This window comes from Schistocerca gregaria, chromosome 2 (genome assembly GCF_023897955.1).
Source record: "Schistocerca gregaria isolate iqSchGreg1 chromosome 2, iqSchGreg1.2, whole genome shotgun sequence".
Taxonomy (NCBI): Eukaryota; Metazoa; Arthropoda; class Insecta; order Orthoptera; family Acrididae; genus Schistocerca; species Schistocerca gregaria.
Genome location: NC_064921.1, coordinates 189477075 through 189495136, shown reverse-complemented (window position 1 = coordinate 189495136; position 18062 = coordinate 189477075). Strand labels below are relative to the sequence as shown.

Genomic DNA, 18062 nt, shown 5'->3' with positions numbered 1-18062 from the left:
TGAGCGCGCGGAGATATACTAAAGGAGAAGTAACCTATGTTGCTGACGTGGAAGGTGAGTCGTTTCACAATGGTGTGACATTCTATACTTCACGTCTTTGAACAACGCTCCCGTTACTTCTCAGTTGCTAAAATTGTTGAAGATGTTGTCGTGGACCAGTTGAAGGTGACACTGAGACTGTTAGCTCTGTGCGTTTCAGTCCATTTGTCGGCTCTTGTAATTTCTGTGAGATTCTCAAAGGGTAGTGCTCACCACTGCCAGATTTGGAACTTTTCGCTCTTGTCAAGCCCGTTAACGATAGACAAGTGACATTCATCAGAGAGATTTGATTCGAAATCGCCGATTTCCTGTTCCTTCGCCGAAAGTGTTACAGTTACGTAGAACATAGAGAAAAAATTTAAGTAAATGTAATGCAATATGCGTAAAGAGGCGAGTAGAACCGATATGATCTCGCTACATGATCGACGATCAGTCACTGGGATCATTCACAACTTTCAAGTATCAAGAAGTTTCTGTCCAGCGATACTTTTCTTTCATTTTTCCCTTTATTGTTCTTTCATCCCCTTCGCCCTATATGGAAGGAGGGTGGGCTAACAGCGAATACAATTCGCCGCTCTTGAGCTATACGATAGTAAAAATTTTAAAACTTCTCATAAAATTGGACATGGCGATTGACAAAAGAGAATGCTTGAGTCAATAAAAGGACAGATCGTCAGTTTCATAAGCTAAAATATAAATGATTGATTCGTAGAATAATTAAACATAGGCACATATAAATGTAAAATGAATATTTCACGCAGTGTAAGAGACAGATGTGCAAGTTATTAGGTAAAAAGCCGACTTCTTCACTGATTAAAATAGTTACACTCATAGTGAAGTGATGAGTTGTTGTAGGCTGCCAGGAATGGGGTTTTATGAAAACGTAGCAATCAGGGTGGTGCGTAAAAGTGTGTTGTGTGTGGGAGGATGTTTGGAGGTGGGATCAGGGAGAGTGAAGATTGATGCGATTCCGAACCAAACACTTAAGGTGTGGGTGGAGAGGAGTGGAGAGGAAGGGAGCACTGGCAAGGGCAGAAGAGGTGGATTCTGATAGATCTGGTAGGACAGGTGTATGTCAGGGCGGATTTCATGGTAATTGTAAGGGGAAAGGATGAAAGTTTCTTTAAGAGAGGTTGTGGATAGTGTGGAGGTGTAATGTTGTGGGACTGTGGTGGTAGAGACGCGGCTGAGTATGAGGATCAGTGGGCAGGGGAGAAACTAGCGGGTGCGTAGTGTCGAGTTTGCGGGTAACATAGGATACTCGGAAGTGTTCAAGATGGAAGATTGGGACAGGGAATTGTGTAAGTTGGTAGAGAATACTGGTGGAGGATGGCAATTGGATCCGAAAGGCTTGGCGGAATGCATGGCATTCGAGGATCTGTGGTGCGTGGTAAAAGGAGGGACGAGTGGAGGTCCATGCCACATTTTCATAGCAGAGGATGGGTCGGATCAGAGATTTACAGGTGTGGAGCATCGTGCAGTCTCCCTGTTCAGCCGGTAGTTTTAGTAATTTTAGTCTATTGCGTGGTTTCTGTTGAAAGGTTGATAGATGTGGTTTCCATGGTAGTTGGCTACCAAGTGTTAGTACGAGGTATTTTAGTGTGTTCGCTGAATAGAATGGTCGTAAACGTGTGAGGTATGCGTTTTATTTTGGTCACTCTAAGCTCTGTTTCTTACGTAAATATCGATATGCGCAGCTCACACAGAACAAAATCATATAGCTGATTAATCTTTGACTATTGCTACAAAATATTTGTATTGCTACACTGCTTTTGCTTGAAAGCGCTAGCAAAGTTACACGCATTAAAAGTTGACTAGTTTGGGGTAGCCGACGTATTTTGAAGAATGGCAAGGAAAGTTTCTTTACAAGTGGAGTTAGGATATTTTTTATGCAAATATGGAGAGAGAAGTTAAGACGATCTTTTGTGAGTTTTTGTATAATTTTGATAGATTTAAATAGGCACGCAAGGGAGTAGCATTGTTTTGTGTTATTGAGATTGCAGTAACGAACCTCAAGCAATGGGGTTGTTATATGGATTGCTTTGATAGGAAGATGAGATTCCCATTGCTTACAGTTATTTCTTAAAGTCATGTTATCTAAATAGTATCGTCAACATTCAGTTGATTTTTTAAAGCATTACTTTTTAGTATAGAGTTTCATTTGAATTTTATCAGAAGTCATTTCTCAGCAGTTAAAATGCCCACCCTTCATGTACGTAGGCACACTGAACTTTGTGGCGCGGTATTTTCAGTCGTAGTTTTTAATGTTGCTTTGCTGCTGCACGTTGTGCGCTGTTTTCAAGAAACCTGCAAAAATGTTTGTCAAGTCGCGAGGTAAGGAGGCACAATTACTCTACAAGTTCGATTACGTATTTATTTCAAAATTCAGGTTACATTCAGGGTAGCATGTGTTTTTATAGATTAGTTAGCTTCATTTTGTAGACAGTGTTGAACAAATCATACTAAGTCTTTCTGTAATTGGCTGTAGTCAAAGTTTTGGGACATACACAAGTTTAATTTATGAGTCACTCAAAGAGAAGCAAACAGAGGTTGAGTTACAGATGGTAAGATAGATGTTGTGGGAGCGGAAGTTGTGGGTGATTCGGGCTACAATATAGTCACGAATACGAAGCTCGAAGTTGTCCAGCATCTTCTTACACTCACATAACAAAGAGTCTTGTTCTATGAGTTCAGACTGAAAGGTGGAGAGATGCGGCTTGGAGCTGGAAGCGAGAGAGTTGGTGCAGTTTTTATATAGCCTTTGGTCGTACGTGTTGCTGTACTGGTTTTGGCGTTCAGTTTGCTGGTGTGGTTGTTGTGTGGCGACACGGGAGCACAACATTCTCCTGCAGTTCAGAATATTCCCGTCCGCCTCCGTAGTTGAGTGGTCAGCGCGGCTGATTGCCCAGCGGAGGACCTGGGTTCGATTCCCTGTACTGCCAGGGATTTTTCCTTGGCGTGAGGGCCGGTACGGGGTGCACTGAGCCTCGGGAGGCCAACTGAGGAGCTTCTCGTCAGATTAGTAGCGGTTCCAAGATCAAAAAACCCTACAACGACCTGGAGAGCAGTGTGCTGACCACATTCCCCTCCACATCGCATCCGATGACGCCATTGGCAGAAGATGTCACGGCCGTTGGCCGTGCCTGATAGGCCCTTCTACGGCCAGAACGCGAAACTTTACCTTACCTTATAGACTATTTCCGATGTAGAGCAGCTGACGGTTCTGCTTGTGATTCCCAAGTTACACTATACAGCTTTTGGAGGTTATTGTTCATAGCGTGAACTTTCACTGTAGTATCAATAATCAAGTGTGATCGATGGGTCAGGGATCTGTCAAGCATCACTCCAAACTTGGTCCATTAGGAAGATCGGTAAGTACCTTTCCTTATTATGTAAAGGAGATACTGGAAATAACAGCCACATTGCAAAAGGATAAAGACATGCATTGACAGAGAATGGCAAAAAATCTGACATAGGGCACAAATAGGGAGAAGAACCTACCAGTTCCTCACAAACCGACAAGAAAGTTTAGTTTAGTTTAGTTTTAGTTATGTCATGTTCCGTAGACCATTTTCCCGATTATTTTATCGATATGACGTAGAACAAGCCAGATTACAAGATATATATATACACATATATGAATAGTCCTAATATTAATATAAAAGAAATATTTAGTTCTACAAAAAAATGGGTTCAAATGGCTCTGAGCACTATGGGACTTAACATCTATGGTCATCAGTCCCCTAGAACTTAGAACTACTTAAACCTAACTAACCTAAGGACATCACACAACACCCAGTCATCACGAGGCAGAGAAAATTCCCTGACCCCGCCGGGAATCGAACCCGTGAATCCGGGCGTTGGAAGCGAGAACGCTACCGCACGACCACGAGCTGCGGACTTAGTTCTACACATGCAACTACATTTAGAGGTGCAATTTTTTTACCGTTTCTGAAACAGAAATGGAGGAGAAACAGAGACAGAATGGAGTAGAAGGAGTCGTCCAAAAGAAATGATTTTAAGCTAGATTTAAAACTTGATCTGCTGCCTTCCAGGCACTTTATGTTGTTGGGCAAATGATCAAAGATTTTTGTTGCTGAGTAATGTACTCCGTTTTGGGCAACTGACAGCTTCAATAACGGATAGGAAAGGTCATTTTTCCCTCTAGTGTTGTACGTATGAACATCACTGTTCTTTGCGAATTGAGATGGATTATGTGTAACGAATTTCCATGGCAAATATATGTACTCTGATGGTGCAGTTAAAGTACCTAACTGATTGAATAGGTGCCTATGTGACGACCTTGTGTACATCACTAATTATTCTCTCTGCTCTCTTTTGTTCAATCAATACTTTATGTCTAAGTGGTGAGTTACCAAAGAAAACTATTCCATAAGACATAACTGGGTGGAAATATGCAAAGTACGTTAAAAGACTGATCTGTTTATTACCAAGACTAGCGATTATACGAAGAGCGAAAGAAGCTGAACTTAGTTCTTTGAGAAGCTCAGTAATACATATGCTTCTTCCAGTTAAAGTTGTCATCAATGTGAATACCCAAAAATTTGAAGAAATGTACCCTGTTAACTGAGCCCTGTTCATATTCTACATCAATTGTCGGTATGACTCTATTCAGGGAACAGAGCTGGATATAGTGAGTTTTTTCAAAACTAAGGGAGAGTCCATTAATCTGAGAACCATTTAATAATTCTTTGAAATGCATCCTTAACAGTATCTTCAGCTGCTTTTTCTAGAACAGGATTTATTATAACACTCGTTTCATTTGCAAAAAGTACTACTTCTGATTGCTGAACGTTAAGTGAGAGGTCATTCAGATGAATAAGGAACAGCAGAGGAGCTAAAGTTGAACCCTGTGGGACTCCAACGTGACAGCTCCCTATTCACTAGAGTTTACCACCCTCCCAACATTATTTGTGCTATCCAGCACAACTTTTTGCTTTCTGTTCATTAAGTGTGATTCAAACCATCTATGTGTATAGCCTTCAATTCCATAAAACTTGAGCTTTTCTAAGAGTGTGCCATGATCCACATAGTCAAATGCCTTGGAGATATCACAAAAAATACCAGCTGGTGATAATTTGTTATTTAGGGCTTGTACTATTTGATGGGTAAATGTGTAGATAGCATTCTTATTTGAGCAACCCTTCCAGAATCCGAACTGTGACATGATAGAGAGATCAAGACTGTCGTACTTCTCCCCGAGCAAGGGAGCAATAGCGCTACGTCTCGAAGTACGATCCAGTTAATAAATGAATGTACACCAATGCAATATACACACTTGTGAATGTGCAGCAGTTCACATACCGAAGCACATCAGGTGGGAATGAGTTGTCTTACAGAACAGGGCGGGAGCTCTTTTACGATGCACCAGACCACAGCAAAATAACGTCCGCAAGTCGTGGTGTATTGGTTATCGCCACCGCCACTAGATTGCGGGATCCTGACTTTGGTACCTGCTCCTGTTGGAGATTTTCTTCGCTCGAGGATTGGGTGTTTGTTTTATCCTAATCATTTCATCTCATCTTCACTACAAAATCTCCTAAGCGGCGTCAGATGAAATACGTAGACTTACATCGGGCGGCCGAACAACATAGACTGTGTGTCCAGACAAATAGTTCCATTCAGTCATTTCATTTATCATAAAACTGAATTTGGAAATGTGGCACAAACTCATCTTGCATAAAGCCAAAATATCAGCTCGTGACCTGCAAGCCTACATAGCCTAGAGACAACCACGGAGAGGCCATACATAATGACAACGAGAAGCGTCATGGCAGGTCATCCTACTTTAACGACTTTCTGGGAGCAACTTTTCATCGAGCAACGCAAGTGGACGAGCTCTTGGGACGAGAGGGTAATAGGTGGATGGACTGGGGTGCCTATTCCGCCGACTTACACAGGGTGGGCCATTGATCGTGACCGGGCCAAATATCTCACGAAATAAGCGTGTGAGCGCTTTTCTGTCATTCTGTGCAACGCATTGATCTGAGACGTATCCTTTACCCTGTGGCTCCTGCAATATGCCATTTCCATCCCCACACTACTACAGAGGTCAGACAGACGCTCCTAACGTTCTAAAGAGAAATGCCTGAAAAACTTTCAGCAATAAGTATCTTCTGGAGTCCTCCGCTGTAAGGAAATGACACAAAAGTTCACAAAATTCCTTACATAACTAGTGCGATACTTGGGTACTGGAGTAGTGTAAGAAAAACTTGAAACTACCGAAAATTATTATTTATTTTCCAAAAATTCTGAGAAATCGCAATGGCACTTTTAGTTATGAACTGAACAAGTTACTTCCAGGTTCTTTTCGGAATGAGAAGTTACTGTTAACGATAGGATTCGCTAATGAAATTTCTATACGAAGTTTAAGATTGTTATTGACTTGGCAGAATGGCTGAGAGCCGCGCCTACTCAACTTGAATAATTATCAGTTAGAATGTTACTAGGTACGGTCGAGGCTTTCACATGTGAAATGCAGTGAAGTGTACTGTTGTGGAGGAAATATGGGGCTCGCAAGAGTTATAGCGCACAATACCGTAAGATGCGATGACTGCTGTCTGCGCCGCTCGCTGCTGACAAATAAGATAACTCTCGTTCTATCTGGATTGACCTTCGCCAATCAAACTCTCCCTATGCCTTGATGTACTCAAGTACTCCTATTCGCCCCTAGTCTAACTATTGGCGTGGTACAATGGTCAGATAACCAGTCCACCACGATGCCACTCAAAAATTCGCTCGCAGGCTTTTAACTATAATTCTGTCCGTTCACACCGCACAATAAGTGTGTCGGCCAACACAGTGAACAACGCTTAATTGCAAGGACGCAATATAGAGTACTACTTCGATCCGCCCTCGATAGAGATGCTCTCCCAGTGAAGTACTGAGGAGAGACTTGTTCCTCGCTCCAAGAGCGACAACGGAACGGCCCCTCTCCTCTCCAGACATGAAGGGGTATATCTTGCGGTCTCTTCCATTACTCCTTCAGCTCAAGGCGTCAGGAATATCTTCTGCCAATCAGCATTACTCTTATAAAATGGGAGAATGACGTTTCATTTAAGGCGACCAATCCGGAAATCCGTGGCATCGGCATTTGGCGTTTGCTGTCTCCCTGTGAAAACCTCTGAAACTGCATGCTATGTTTGTAAAGAATGTGTAGGCTGGGCGCTCCCACACAATGTTGCGGAATTTGTTTTTAAGCCGAACACGGGGTCGTTCTGCCTTTCACTCAAGCAAACGCTGTCTGTTCTATGGGCGGTCACCGGCCGGCGTAGATAGGTTAACTCGTTCTCTGAAGGGAAAGGCCTCGCAGCGTGTGGTCCGTCTCTCCCAAATTAAAAGCTTTTGTGACCGTTGTGTCTGGAATGTGTTTGTGCGCGTGCGCGTGCGTGTGTGTGTGTGTGTGTGTGTGTGTGTGTGTGTGTGTGTGTACTCCAGCCCTGAGTATTTCAATCTTGGTGCGCATTTGTGATCTACTAGTTATTCGCCTATCGTTTACATGAATTCATACAACATTGACTTTATCTTATCGAGTTTGGGTTAGAATGAAGCGTCATAATGTGCGGAATATGATTGTGAGAGTGGAATATGTAAGCAATAAAGGTCAGGTCACCACGACATCTTACAAGTGTCAAACAAAAAAACTACAAAGAATGAAACTTGGAAACTTGTCTAGTTTGAAGGGGGAAACCAGATGGCGATATGGTTGTCCCACTAGATGACGCTGCCATAATTTAAACGGATATCGACTGCGATTTTTTTTTAAAAATAGGAACCCCCATTTCTTAAAACATATTTGTGTAGTACGTAAAGAAATATGAATGTTTTAGTTAGACCACTTTTTTCGCTTTGTGACAAATGGCGCTGTAATAGTCACAAACATATGGCTCACAATTTTAGACAGACAGTTGGTAACAGGTAGGTTTTCTAAATTAAAATAAAGAACATAGGTACGTTTGAACATTTTATTTCGGTTGTTCCAATGTGATACATGTACGTTTGTGAACTTATCATTTCTGAGAACGCATACTGTTACTGCGTGACTACCTATAAATACCACATCAATGCAATAAATGCTCAAAATGATGTCTGTCTACCTCAATGCATTTGGCAATATGTGTAACGACATTCCTCTCAACAGCGAATAGCTCGCCTTCCGTAATGTTCACGCAAGCATTGACAATGCGCCGACGCATGTTGTCAGTGGATTGCGATAGCTTCGACAACCAATCCACCTGTCATGAAATGGCGTAGTAACATCGGTAGCACATTACGTAGGAAATCAGCATACATTGCACCATTTAGATTGCCATTGACAAAAATTATCCTTCCTCCCATAATGGCGCACCATGCATTAACCCGACAAGGTCGGTGATGTTCCACTTGTCGCAACCATCGTGGATTTTCCGTTGCCCAATAGTGCATATTATGTCGGTTTACGTTACCGCTGTTGGTGAATGACACTTCGTCGGTAAACAGAATGCGTGCAAAAAATATGTCATAGTCCCGTAATTTCTCTTGTGCCCAGTGGCAGAACTGTACACGACGTTCAAAGTCCTAGCCATGCATACAAATATGGTACGGGTGCAGTCGATATTGATGTAGCATTCTCAACACCGACGTTTTTGCGATTCCCGATTCTGGCGCAGTTTGTCTGCTACTGATGTGCGGAGTAGCCGCGACAGCAGCTAAAATACCTACTTGGGCATTATTATTTGTTGCAGGTCGTGGTTGACGTTTCACATGTGGCTGAACACTTCCTGTTTCCTTAAATAACGTAACTATCCGGCGAACGGTCCGGACACTTGGATGTCGTCCAAGATACCTATCAGCATACATAGCACAAGCCCATTGGGCATTTTGATCACAACAGCCATACATCAACACGATATCGACCTTTTCCGCAACTGGGAAACGGTCCATTTTACACAGGTAATGTGTCACGAAGCAAATACCGTCCGCACTGTCGGAATGTTACGTGATACCACGTACTTATACGTTTGTGGCTATTACAGCCCTATCTATCACAAAGCGAAAAATGTGGTCCAACTAAAACATTCATATTTCTTTACGTACTAAACGAATATGTAATAAAAATGGGGGTTCCTATTTAAAAAAAAAAACGCAGTTCATTCCAATCTGACCTACGGCAGCGCCATTTAGCGGGCCAACCATAGCGTCATCTGGTTTCCCCCTTCAAGTTAGACGAGTCTCGCTCTTTGTAGTTTTTTTTGTTTGACACTTATTTCTCGAGATATTTGGCCCGGTCACTATCAATGGACTACCCTGTATGCCATCGAGTACTTGTGTGATACGACGGAGACATTTATTGCAGCACGTCCGATTCCACCACCGACACCCAGCAATTGTCAACCGCACTGGCGGAGGAATGTAACGCCCTACCAGAAGTGTGTTGCAGAGCATACAAGGTGACAATTATTGAGCTAAAGGAAAAAAACCTAAATTAGTTACAAACTACGGAGTACATACACTTTATTCTACATGTAAACATCACTTCAGGTATCCGAATTTAGGTTAAGACATGTTCGATGTGCCTGTCATCTTTGGCGATGATGTGGAGCAGACCAATTCTGCATCAACCGCTGAAGTGTAGGAATATCGATGACCTCCTAAATGGCTGTTTTCAGCTGAGCAATGGTTTTGGGGTTATTGCTGTACACCATGTCTTTAGTATAGCCCCATAGAAAGGAGTCGAGTTTGTTCAGATCCGGAGGACATGCTGCTAATCGAGGCCCATGCCAGTGGCCTCTGTGTACCTGAGAGCCAGGATGCGGTCCCCAAAGTCCTCTTCTGCATCGATGGGGTCGAGCTCCGTCTTACATGAACCACATCTTGTCGAAATCATTGTCACTTTGGATAATGGGGATGAAATCACCTTCCAAAACCTTCACCTAACCTTCAGTAGTCACCGTGCCATCAAGGAATATCGCACAGATTATTCCGTGGTTGGACATTGCACTCCGCCCTGTTACCTGTTGAGGGTGTGAAACGTACCCTTTGTAAAATTATTACACGACTGTGCTTAAACTGACACACAATAATTTTTGGCGCAACGCAATCTGACTATCAAAAATCCCTACAAAAGAATGGCCCTGACTAACATTAACCTATACCTTTCAGAAATCACTTACCTCACAAAAATCTTCGTTACTCGAGCTACTGCAATACAGTGAGCACCACTACTGCCAGCTAAATAAAATATTCAAACTACTGAAGGCACTAACTACTGACAGGCATAGTTAGCAAATGAAAGATTTTAATACAGAACAGACAATGTATTTACCTTAATAGTCATAATATATAAATCAGTTCGTGACACCAATTCTTACAAATTTTAAAACTCCGCCATCTCTCTCCCCACGTCCACCACTGCTGGCGGCTCACCTCCAACTGCGCAACGCTACGCGCTGTTAGCATCCAGCTGCCGCTGCCCAACAATACATTGGCAGACAACAATGCAAACTAAACACAGACTGCGCACGGCACAGCCAGTGATTTTTATACAGAGCGCTATGTGGCGGCGGCGTTACCAATAAAAAAACCTAAACAGCTTACTTACATAGCCCCCATGCTCCTCACAAAAAAATTTACAAATTGTTTTGGGCCGTGGACAATACAGATTTGAAAAATTTTTTCATAATTACAATAACAAAGAAATGAAATGCACACACTTATCGATACAATGTTGGTCAAAAGCTAAAATTTTCTCACAGTCCATAAAGACAGTCCTGATCATTCATCAAAGTAAAATTGCAGTGTTTTTCTCAAAGTCTGAGTAGTAAAAGAAAATGCACACGGAAGTAGTGGATTTACATGCAGTCTGGAAGAAGTAGTGTTGTCCTTCCAACGGACATACAGTGCTGACTCTTGACATGCAGACAGGCAATGGGCCACAACAGAGCAAACCCACAGCAGAGTCAGTCGAAGTTTTAAAGAATATTGGTAGGTAGGTCGTCACAGAGTAGACCCATTGTAGTCCTGGTAGAGATTACGGTATTGGTGGGCCACCAGAGGTGCAGACCCACTGCAGTCCTTGTAGAAGTAATGGTATTGGTGGGTCATCAAAGGTGTAGACCCACTGTAGTCCTTGTAGAGATGGCCAGCAGCCATCTGTTTGACTGTGCAGGCGCACAATCACCATTGAAGAGTCTTGCGGATAATATAGCAAGTCCATAACCACCACTTGTGCACTCACAAAAAATGTTTTTGAAATGTTCTTACAACCAGCAATGCTGTTATCCAGTCCCTTACTGAATTATTAACACATGTGCAAACACTATCAGTCCCTACTTCTCACATATTGTCCATATACTATGACCAACAGAAACGTGTGCAGTGAAATGTAATTTACAAGTTACTTAATTCGATGAACTGGTGTCAATTACAATTTTATAACAAAAGAATGAAATAACAAAGGTACAAAATACATCTTTAAAGAACATAACAATACAGATAACATTTGCAGTAGTACAGGCTTTACAAAAGAATCGAAATAGCAAATACATCAGTGTTACAAAAATTACGACATAAGTACATACATAAAAGATCAGAATAACTTTTGAAACATCAACTTCACACATGAGCATTAAAACAAAACACAATAAATAATGTCTGAACATATTTACAAAGAAAATAACATTGTATTTGAAAAATTCTACAACATAAATCTTATTAGCTAAACACATAAAGACAGGAAAAACACAAATATACAAGAGTACACAAACACATAGCGGAATAATAGAAAGGGAAAGGACAGGGTTTGTTTTCAGTGTAACATTTGGTACTGCAGTCCAACCCAAAACGTCATTCTGTAGATCTTTCGTCTTATCTCAACATTTGTTTCCACCAAAAATATCATATTCAAGCATGCTTTCTGTATTTTGTTCACATCCTCTTTCAAAAATAGTTTTCCTCCACTGTACACTACTTTTTTGGCCAAATCATTTTCTTGTAACTTCTCAATGCATTTCTTCCAATTCCTCGTAGTTAGTTTCTTATTTAGTCTACCCCCTCTTAAGCTAACTTAAACCTACTGTGCTCAGATTCTAAACTAAGGGACAAGGCAATGCCGCAGCACAAAACAATTAATACAAATAGCAATGATAAAAAAATGGAAATTGGCAAAAAAAGGTAGCAATATTACAACTAATATAAGGCAATGCGAAGCAAACAAGAAAAATAAATCAGTAATAAAACTGGCTTAACCTAGTAATGCAAAGTGACATTCAGTAGCACTATGAATGGCAAACAGCTGCAGCAAATGCTATAACTTATACCTAAACATGACAAAGCTCAAGCAGAAAAATATTACACTAAAGACAACAATGCAGATAAGGACAATGTCTATTCACATCTTAATGTCTATGCAATTAAAGTGGTGCACCACAACTTATTCTATTAAATAAATTACCAAATACTTGAAAAGAAAATTATGTATGCAGTTCCTGTCACTAGTCCCTTTTTATTGTTTTTTCCTTTCCAAGTGCTACTTTTTTTTTTTTTTTTTGAAGAATGTGGATCATAAAATTATTATTTAATAGATCTGTTGACAGAAAGTTTTCACATTAGCAAATGCATTTACTTTTATTTTATAAAATCAATGATGCAACACAGCTGGAAAACAGATATCAAATGAAATAAGCAACTATGGACAAAGCATAAAAATATCATTCAATTGTCATGTGACATTTCATAAGTTAGTAGAATTCTCTCAACTCTCGTAGAAAGACGTTTGTTATAATCAGTATGTCACATGTAAGTATCTTTCTCAGTAATGAGCGTGTCGTATTTGCGGTGCTTTCTACAAAGGAATGTCAATAGAGAAGATAATGGCCTTTTTTTTTAACTGTGCCTCTGAAAGGCACACACTAATGGCTTTCTTTTGTCAGGTGGTTGTCGCGCAGCTGGGTGCCCACGACGCATTACGTGCAGGTGGTCACTTAACTGTCTTAACGAAATATTTACGACACCAGTTTCCGCTACAGTGGCAGTCTCATGTAAAAAATTTCACAGGTCAAGAAATTGCGTTACACATCTGTAGAAACAAAATTCTATTAATATAACAGTGCCCAAAAATTTTTGGCGGCCTTGTGATACATTCACGCGTATACACACATTTCATAACTCTTAAAGTACGATTCTTGGTTTCCAACATCCTTTTTCACAAACCAGAGTCCCTAACCACTACACATTATTCCTTACCTTATTACACATATGTATATTCGTCGACACTTCTTCAATATGTCATCATAACAGATACGTAGCATAACCAAACAACTCATATAGCATCAGCTTAAGCATACTTCAGCAGCATAATTCACATTGTCGACGTAATAATAACATCATAACACCACAGTCAAATTCTCAAAATCTCCGTAGCTTCCTCCAATAATTTCAAAAACTAAAAAAAATTCTCTGCTCATGTCAAAAGTGTCATCTGCCTCAAACGTACTTTAAAAATCATGATCCCATACCAAATACATCAGTCAAAGCTCTCATAGCATCACAATGGTTCCGAAAAAAATATGAAGGGTTCACACAGTACAGACAAAATACAATTTCGTAAGTGTGAAGTTATCCAACTGTGTAATTACGTAAACATCTGTCACTGATGTAGTAAAAAAAAGTTTGTCTCTCAGTGAAATTATCAGATAGCTGTGTAATTTATGTGTTAGAGAAATATGGTACCGATGTGTAAAGTTGTATAAGTAAATACCATATTAGCTAGGGCTCCTTGTGCTTGCCACACACATGGTACACAAAGTAGGCGTGTACCCCCCTGAGGATTAATGTAATTATATCCTCAGGTGTTACAGATTACAGCAATGGAATGAAATGTATCACGGAAAACTTTCTTCGTAATTCAAATATGTTGAAAAATAAATAGTTTAATCCGTGTCCAACTGTTGCTGTGTTTGTCTCTGATTTTGTTCCATTGTGTCTAACTTTTGAAGATTATGTTCCATTGTGTCTAACTGTTGCTGTGTTTGTCTCTGGTTTTGTTTCATTTGTTGCATTAATTGCAATAATAATGTATTAGTGTCTGGAATCTGATCATCTATGCTTTTCGGCAGTGCATTTGCACCGGCAACATTCACAGTTTGACAAGCAGAAAATGTGTCTCGGCTTATTTGAGAAAACGGTGAGGACGCAAAACCTGAATCTACAGTGTTTGCAAGATTGTGTCCTGTCATATCGAATTCCTGACGCGAGCTGTTGCCGACCAATCGATCGATAATGCTTCCCTGTTCACTAACTGTTTCACTTCCTACACCATTATTTGCAGCCCGCTCCATTTCCCTATGCACTATTACCAAATTACTACTTTGAACATTTGTGAATTCATTACATGGTGGCGCTAACACATTGCTTTCGTCTTCACTGTCATTTCTCAGTTTACTTTGTAGCCTAGTATTACGTTTTTCACACGCCATTATTGTCACAATATTTCACACGATAACACAGAAAAGCACAATTTGAAGAGCAAAAATAAGAGAACACATTAACATAGCACTGAAAATAATATCTAGTTAATTGCAAGCATAGCTGCGAAATACTTGGTGCAACTCTACATGCATGCCACAACTGTTGTACTGTACAACAATGAAAGACTACAACTACAAAGGAAATTCCCTCTATGATTACGCGCTAGCAATAAAAAAATCTACATTAATTACACAAACTACAAGAAAAAATCAGAAGATTCCAGTGAGGTATCCTCGGCTAAGGGTCGACATATGAAACGTACCCTTTGTAAAATTATTACACGACTGTGCTTAAACTGACACACATTAATTTTTGGCGCAACGCAATCTGACTATCAAAAATCCCTATAAAAGAATGGCCCTGACTAACATTAACCTATACCTTTCAGAAATCACTTACCTCACAAAAATCTTCGTTACTCGAGCTACTGCAATACAGTGAGCACCACTACTGCCAGCTAAATAAAATATTCAAACTACTGAAGGCACTAACTACTGACAGGCATAGTTAGCAAATGAAAGATTTTAATACAGAACAGGCAATGTATTTACCTTAATAGTCATAATATATAAATCAGTTCGTGACACCAATTCTTACAAATTTTAAAACTCCGCCATCTCTCTCCCCACGTCCACCACTGCTGGCGGCTCACCTCCAACTGCGCAACGCTACGCGCTGTTAGCATCCAGCTGCCGCTGCCCAACAATACAATGGCAGACAACAATGCAAACTGAACACAGACTGCGCACGGCACAGCCAGTGATTTTTATACAGAGCGCTATGTGGCGGCGGCGTTACCAATAAAGAAACCTAAACAGCTTACTTACAGGTGAAGAGACTTCTCTACCGCGAAATGCGGATTTCAGTCGCCTAAATGCACCAGCTTTGCTTGTTGACGAACTCATCCAAATGAAAGTGGGCTTCGTCTCTAAGCCAAACTATATTCACATACTAATTCCCGTCATGCCCTGCTGCCAACCGTGCAGTTTTAACGTCCTAATGCAAACGGTTGAGAAGTTACGACGATTTTATTTCATGTTGTTCAATAATTATTATCCTGTACACGTCTGTCCCAGGTGATGACACATTCTATTAAGAGCGATGTTTCATCTTTTGTAATGCCCAGGGAACCACCATGAATAGCAGTGACAGCAGCGTAATTACTGTCTTTGACTGAAAGTGTGGGAAAGTGTCGTTTCTATTCGTCTCATTGCATATTTCTTTCAGTTACCTTCTGTATAACATTTTAGCAGCTCTTTCTGCATATAGAACAAGTTTCATCAAGATCGAGCTGTACTACTTGGCAGTCACTCACAATGTAAAAGTTATTTTCACTCATAAGTCTTGCACACCTGTGTATATACTCGTATATTTACAGAGAAACACATACTTCCCTGCTCTCGGAAACAACAAAATTTCAAACAAAGAAGAGATTGTTTACGATAAAGATGTCCGATAACATACTTGGAATGGAATATATGAATCGGATGCCATCTCTTGGTGACATTGCAAACTAACTATGTGGCACTCATAAGTGAAATGAGTGTTGCTACTGAAGGTGAATAGTTTGCTCGATAGGAAGAAAAATTACGAAGTCCAGAACCAGTAACGTAAGCTGCAGTACTGCAAATCAACCTGTGCATGTCGGTTTATCTACAATTTCGGGAAAACACTTATATGCTCATACAAAATACATTCCGCGCGTATGGTGACACTGGGTACTGCGTAACGCGCGCCATGGTCGCAGCAGGTTCTTGTGGCAGCCGCTTTCCACAGCCTGTGCACACACACACACACACACACACACACACACACACACACACACACACACTTGTGCGATAAGATACTGCACTAGGGGCCCCGGCACCCAACAGCACACCCACCGCACAACAGGGCACAGCTGCGTCAGAAGGGACGGTTTCAGTTGCTTTTCACGTAAAATTTTCGGTTGTTCCACGAGGGTTGGAACTCAAATAATAGCAACTATTTATTCACCTGTTACTGTCCCTCAAAGTAGTCAACGACGTTGTGTAGAACACGTTGCCAGCGATGTGGGAGGCGTGGTATACCGTTAGCATCTGTTGATGCGAATGAAGCGGACTAACGTAAGGGTGATTCTCGTGTACAACTGTGATGGTGTTATCCTAACGCGTTACGTTCCACCACGACAGACCGTCAATGCACAGTATTAGTGTTCGTTTTTGGAGCATCACCTGCGACTAGCTTTGCGAAAGAAGCGGCGTCACTTTATGCGCAACCCACCCATCATTTTACACGACAATGCGCGGGCGCATACAGCGCAAGCTGTGGCTGCTCTGTTCGGTCGATGGGACTGGGAAGTACTGTACCATCCACCATATTCCCTGGACTTGAGTCCTTGTGACTTTGATTTGATTCCGGAGATGAAGGAACCACTTCGTGGCATTCGCTTCAGAATTGTTCCAGAGATTCGAGAGGCAGTAGACCGGTCCATTCGCACCATTAACAGAATAGGGTCTGCTAACGGTATACTGCGCCTTCCACGTCGCTGGCAACGGGTTCTACACAACGCTGGTGACTACTCTGAAGGAGAGTAACAGGTGCAAATATGTAACTCTTTTGTATCGGTTGTGAATAAGTATTTGTCACTATTTAAGTTCCAACCCTTGTACATTTCTGGTGATTTTAGAAACATTCCTCCAGTAATCCGCAATGAATACGGTTTTGTTTACTTTTAAAATTCCTCCTTCATACCAAGTGGTTACAAATGAAGTGAAACTACTCATACAGGCCCAGTGTAAATATCGTATTGCAGCAGTGCGGTAGACGTTGTAATGTGGAAACGATTAACACTGGAAAAAGTCAGTTCTAATTTTGGCGGCAAGGTACAAATCTAGCTCTGTGAGTGCGAGAAAGACATATAGAAATGTTCCTATATGTAATGAATTAGCAAGGGGACGTGGTCAGATAAAGTCAAGGGAGAAGGCATAATGTTGATTTTTTTACACTACTAGCCATTAAAACTGCTACACCAAGAAGAAATGCAATTGATAAACGGGTATTCTTTTTACAAATATATTATACTACAACTGACATGTGGTTACATTTTCACGAAATTTGGGTGCATAGATCCTGAGAAATCAGTACCCAGAACAACCACCTCTGGCCGTAATAACGGCCTTGAAACGCCTCGGCATTGAGTCAAACAGAGCTTTGGTGGCGGGTACAGGTACAGCTGCCCATGCAGCTTCAACAAGATACCACAGTTCATCAAGAGTAGTGACTGGCGTATTGTGACGAGCCAGTTGCTCGGCCACCTTTGACCAGACGTTTTCAGTTGGTGAGAGATCTGTAGAATGTCCTGGCCAGGGCAGCAGACGAACATTTTCTGTATCCAGAAAGGCCCGTACAGGAACTGCAACATGCGGTCGTGCATTATCCTGCTGAAATATAGGGTTTCGCAGGGATCGAATGAAGGGTAGAGCCACGGGTGGTAACACAACTGAAATGTAACGTCC

The 18062-nt window shown here is 41.2% G+C and overlaps 1 protein-coding gene across 1 annotated transcript in view; it reads left to right on the top strand.

Annotated features, from left to right (window-relative positions):
* The window catches only part of LOC126336656 (dual 3',5'-cyclic-AMP and -GMP phosphodiesterase 11-like), a 2376149-nt gene that overhangs the window by 341445 nt on the left and 2016642 nt on the right, over positions 1-18062 (top strand). The gene's annotated exons all lie outside the window — the stretch shown is intronic.